The sequence below is a fragment of the Myotis davidii genome, unplaced genomic scaffold, assembly GCF_000327345.1.
Source record: "Myotis davidii unplaced genomic scaffold, ASM32734v1 scaffold16, whole genome shotgun sequence".
NCBI classification, from domain to species: Eukaryota; Metazoa; Chordata; class Mammalia; order Chiroptera; family Vespertilionidae; genus Myotis; species Myotis davidii.
Window position 1 is genome coordinate 682,006 of NW_006287821.1, and position 5,937 is coordinate 687,942.

The following is a 5,937-nucleotide window of genomic DNA, read 5'->3' on the forward strand; positions in this document are numbered from 1 at the left end:
AAAAGAAGTGGCTACAGTGTTTGGACAGGTTCAAGCCTTGGGCTAATGAGAGGGCACAGTCCTCTCATGACCACGTGCAAGTCCCAGCTTAGAGGGCAGAGCCCTACCAGCACAATTATAGCCAACAGCTATAGTTGTAAGCTTGAACCTATGGTCTGAACACGTGGCCCCACGTGCCTGAGTGATGTAGGCTTGATAGAGTTCAGGTGCATGTAGTTGAGTAGGATTGAAACCCAGGAGAATGTTGTAAACATCTTGGTCACTCCCTTACTTTGCCTCGTAGCATCTGCTATAAAATAAAGGCATGGCTGTGGGCATGGTTGTTGTCTCTCAGAGAAGCAGCATCCCAGTGAGACCCAGCTTTTATTCTTTTGTCTGTCTTTTCTAATCCTTTCAGCCACCCCCACTCAGGTTCACCTCTGGTCGTGCTGGCGCAGGGCACACTTTAGAAAGATCTCCCTCCACACTGGAGGGCGGGTTTCTGCCTCAGACCCGCCCTTACAGGAAACAGCTCTGGGAAACAGCTGGGGGGAGGGTGCAGCCATTGCCAAGACAACCCCTGCAGAACTGACTACCTTCCGCTTGTGCGCGGCGGTTGTGGTCGTGATGAACATCACCCATGGTTTTTATATAAATAGATGATATAGACTAGAGGCCCGATGCACGAAATTCGTGCAAGAGTGGGCCTTCCTTCCCCTGGCTGCCAGCACCGGCTTTCCTCTTCCACCCAGGACCCGGGCTTGCCTTAAGCCACCAGTAGGCACCGAAGACCCAGGCTTCCCTCACAACCCCTGCTTTGTCCAGGAGGTTGTCTGGTAGGATGTCCAGTCTAATTAGCATATTACACTTTTATCATAGATTATTAGGAACTATTCTGTTTAGATTTTCTATTTCCTCATGATTTAATCTTAGAAGATTGCATGTTTTTAGAAATTTATTCCTTCTGTGTTGTTCAATTTGTTGGCATATAATGTTTTTAGTAATAGCTTATGATACTTTGTATTTCAGTAGTAATTTCTCTTTAATTTCTGCTTTTATTTATTTGGAACCTCTTTTTTCTGAATGAGTCTGATTAAAGGTTTAATAACTAGTTCTTAGTTTCCATCATCTCTTCTGTTTTTTTTTTAGACTCTATTTTATTTCCACTCTGATTTTTATTATTTTCTCCTTACTACTAATTTCGTTTTGATTGCTCTTCTTTTTCTGGTTCCCTTTAGGTGTAAAGTTAGATTATTTGAGATTTTTCTTGTTCCTTATGGTAGGCCTATATTACACCATAAATCTCCTTATTAGAACTGTTTTTGCTACAGCCATACACTTTGGGTCATTATGTTTTTATTTTCATTTGTTTCAATATGTTTTTTAAAATTTTCTCTTTGACTTCTTCATTGATCCATCGGTTGTTTAGTAGTATGTTGTTTGGCTTCTACATCTTTGTGTTTTTCATATTTCTTGTAATTGATTTCTAGTTTCATACCTTTATAGTCAGAAAAGATGCTTTATATAATTTTAGTTTTATTAAAATAATTTAAGATAAATTCTTTGTCTCTTGTCACAATTTTTGTTTCAAAGTGTGTCTTGTCTGATATAAATATTGCTGCTCCAGATTTCTTTTTATTTTAATTTGCATGGAATATATTTTTTTATGTCTTCACTTATAGTCTGTGTGTGACTTAGATGTGAAGTAAGTCTATTGCAGGTGGCATATATATGGGTCTTGATTTTTTTATCCATCATCATATGCCTTTAGTTGGAGCATATTTTTCATTTAAATTTAAAATAATTATTGGTAAGTATGTAATTATTGCCTCTTCCTGTGTGATTGATTACTTTTTTTATGTTCTGTTTGGATTCCTTTTTCTTAATTTTTGTGTATCATAGGTTTTTGGGTTTGGGTTACCATGAGGTTCATAAAGAAGAATATACATATATATAGCAGTATTTTAACTTGATGGCAACTCATGTTTGAATGCATTTTAAAAGAACCATGTTTTTACCTCTGCCCCCACATTATATGCATTTGCTGTCATAGTTTATGTATTTTCATTTCGTTTATCTCAAGTAATTCTTGTAGATATAGATTATTTTACTACTTTTGTCTTTTGGCCTTTATTCTAACTTTATATGTGATTAATCCACTACCTTTACTGCTTATTTGCTTTTACTAGTGATATATTTTTCATTCATATATGTTCTCTTTTTAGAAGTTTTTCAATTATAGTTTACATTCAGTATTATTTTGTATTAGTTTCAGGTGTACAATATAGCAATTAGATAATCGTATACTTTACAAAGTGGTGCCCCTATATTTCAGTTATCCACTTGGCACGACACAAGATTATTGGCACTACTCCCTGTGCTGTACATTGCATCCCCATGACTATTTTGTGACTACCAATTTATACTTCTTATTCCCTTCACCTTTTTCACCCAGTTCCCCTACTCACTTCCCACTGGCAACCATCAGTGTGATCTCGGTATCTGCAAGTCTTTTTCTGTTTTGTTTGTTCATTTATTTTGCTCTTTACATTCCACTTGTACATGAAATCATATGGTATTTGTGTTTCTCTAACTTATGTCACTTAGCATAATACCCTCTAGGTTTGCCCATGCTGTCACAAATGGTAAGATTTTATTCTTATTTATGGCCAAGAAATATTCTATTGTGTATATATATCATGTTATTTTTATACACTCATCTATTTATGGGGACTTGGGTTTCTTCCATATCTTGACTATTGTAATCCCCAGAAGTGGAATCACTGGGTCATAAGGCAATTCCATTTTTAATTTTTTGAAGAATCTCCATAATGTTTTTCATAGTAGTTACACCAGTTTGCATTCCCACCAACAGTACATGAAGGTTCCCTTTCTTTACATCCTCGCCAACACCTATTTATTGATTTACATTTTCTTCTAGGAGTTTTATAGTTTTGAGTGTTACATTAGAGTTTATTCTTATATATGGAATGCAAAAGTGGTGTAGTTTAAATTTTTTTGTATGCATATGTCCAATTTTCCCAACACCTATTATTTATTTATTTATTTATTTTCTGAAAACAAGTTTTATTTAAATAAGGGTTTAAATATATAACATAACATTAAAACTGAAGGAGGGGAAAAAGAACACCCCAAAAATCATTTTTGTTTTTTTACTTCACATGGCATTGGGCAGCTGTTGCTAGGAAGTTGCAAGCTCTATAGCTAGCTACATGACTGACACTTCAGTTTGAAATTTGTTCCCTTGTCAAAAGTTTAACTCTGATAAGAAGGTTGGCCTCAAATATCGGTGTTTGGACAATAATTAGCTAGGATCTGTCTGGTCAAAAAGACCTTAGTGGCAAGCCACAAGTCCTTACACCTCACTGGAGGGAAGGTGGCAGGCTGCTTGCTCTAAGCTCCATCCCCTGGTCAGGTGTAGATCTGTGATTATGGAAAGCTCCCTCTAGTGGTACACATGCCGCTGGTGCCTTACCCCTCTCCTCTCAGCTTCACTGAAGGCTGCTCAGGCGGTGACATTCTCTGAGGGCAGGGAACTCTGGTGAGGAGCTTTGGCCAGACATGGGCTTGGCTGAAACATCACGGTATTGCTCCGTTTCAAGCTGGACACTGCCAGGCGCCTACTGCTTGACCTCTGTTTAAATGAGGAACTTCAAGACTAGACAGCATGGCTCTTTTCAGTTTATTGCATGAAGGAGTTACACTAGTCCAAGTTAAAAGCAGACCCCAAATGGTTACATTATACAAGCTGTGAGGTTTTTAAACTTGTGACAAGGGACAGGAGGGAAATTCTACTCATTGCAAAGAAATCCTCACTTAAGCTTCTGTGAGCCAAAAGCACTTAAAACCCATGAACCTTCAGCTGGTCGTTCTTTGCCAGTCCAATCTCGACAAGGAACTGACATATGTTCTTGCGCTGGTCACCCTGCAGCTGAATTACTTCTCCATATTCTGGATCCTCAATTAAAGTACCATTGCAGGCAAATTTCTTCTTAAAGGCCTTCACTAGTTTCTTTTTATCGTAATCATCAGCGATCCCTTGGACAGTAGTAAGGGTCTTCCTGCCGTTTCTCTGTTGAATTCTAATATGGATATAATCCTCAGTGCCAGCGAGAAGCAGGTCATCACCCTTACTTGCATCAGCAAAGGGGTTGAAAGAGTGGAGGTTCTGGATAGCGGACATACGCTACGATTCCTTTTCCTCGGTGGAAACGGCCTGCGGAAGGCTGCAGCGGGGGAAGGCGGGCAGGGGGGACGGAGCGTCCGGAAGCGAGGGGGTCTCATGGGGGAGGTTGCTGAGTCCTCGGCGGTGGCTCAGTCACTGGGCCCAGCACCTTTTATTGAATAAACTGCCTTTATTCCATTAGATGTTCTTGCCTTTTTTGTTATATATTAATTGACCATATACATGTGGGTTTATTTCTGGGCTCCCTATTCTGTCCCATTGATCTATATGTGTTTATATGCCAGTACCATGCTATTTTTATTACTGTGATATTATAGTATAGTTTGATAATAGGCAGTGTGATACCTCAAACCTGGTTCTTCTTTCTTAAGATTGCTATGGTTATTCAGGGTCTTTGTGGGTCCACATACATTTTGTGATTATTTATTCTACTCATGTAAAAAATGCCATCAGTGTTTTGATAGGAATTACATTAAATATATAGATTGCTTTGGGTACAATGAACATTTTAGTGATGTTAATTCTTCCTATCTATGAACATGATATATACATCCATTTATTTGTATTTTTTTTCAATTTTTTTCTTCAGTGTTTTATAATTTTCCAAGTGCATACATGTCTTTTACCTCCATATTTAAATTTATTCTTAGATACTTTATATTTTTGATGCAATTATAAATGAATTGTTTTCTTAATTTCATCTTCTGATAGTTCATCATTGGTATATAAAAATGAAACCAATTTCTGAAAATGTATTTTGTATCCTGTGACTGTACTGAATTCACTTATAATTTCTACTAGTTTTTTGGTGGAATCTTTAGAGTTCTGTATATACAGTATCCTGTTATCTTCAAATAATTAGTTTTACTTCTATTTCTATTTTTGATGTATTTTCTTTCCTTTTCTTATCTGATTACTGTGGCTAAGACTTACAGTACTATGTTGAATAAGAGTGGTCAAAGTGGACATCCCTGTCTTGTTCTTGATCTTAAGGGAAATGGTTTTAGTTTTTGCCATTGAGTATGATGTTAGCTGTGACTTTGTGATATATGGCCTTTATTATGTTGAGGTATGTTCCCTCTGTTCCTCAGTTTGCTCAAATTTTTTATTATAAACCAGAGCTGGATTTTGTCAAATCCTTTTTCTGCATCTATTTTATATAATCATATTTTTATCCTTTATTTTGTAAATATGGTATATCACATTAATTCATTTGCACATATTTTTTAAATTAAATCTTTATTGTTCAGATTATTACAGTTGTTCCTCTTTTTTCCCCCCATAGTTCCCCCCACCCTCTTCCCTTACCCCCCACTCGGTCCTCATCCATAGGTGTACGATTTTTTTTCCAGTCTCTTCCCACACCCCCCACACTCCTTTCCCCTTGAGAATTGTCAGTCCACTCCCTTTCTATGCCCCTGATTCTATTATAATCACCAGTTAATTCTGTTCATCAGATTATTTATTCACTTGATTTTTAGATTCACTTGTTGGTAGATGTGTATTTGTTGTTCATAATTTGTATCTTTACTTTTTTCTTCGTCTTCTTCCTCTTCTTAAAGGATACCTTTCAGCATTTCATATAATACTGGTTTGGTGGTGATGAACTCCTTTAGCTTCTCCTTATCTGTGAAGCTCTTTATCTGACCTTCAATTCTGAATGATAGCTTTGCTGGATAAAGTAATCTTGGTTGTAGGTTCTTGGCATTAATCACTTTGAATATTTCTTGCCACTCCCTTCTGGCCTGCAC

General features: G+C 37.1%; 1 protein-coding gene and 1 pseudogene across 3 annotated transcripts in view; one reads left to right on the forward strand and one right to left on the reverse strand.

The window, feature by feature from the left end:
- The window catches only part of DZIP3 (DAZ interacting zinc finger protein 3), a 139,335-nt gene that overhangs the window by 120,380 nt on the left and 13,018 nt on the right, over nucleotides 1-5,937 (forward strand). The gene's annotated exons all lie outside the window — the stretch shown is intronic.
- LOC102764055 lies at nucleotides 3,157-4,315 on the reverse strand (annotated as a pseudogene).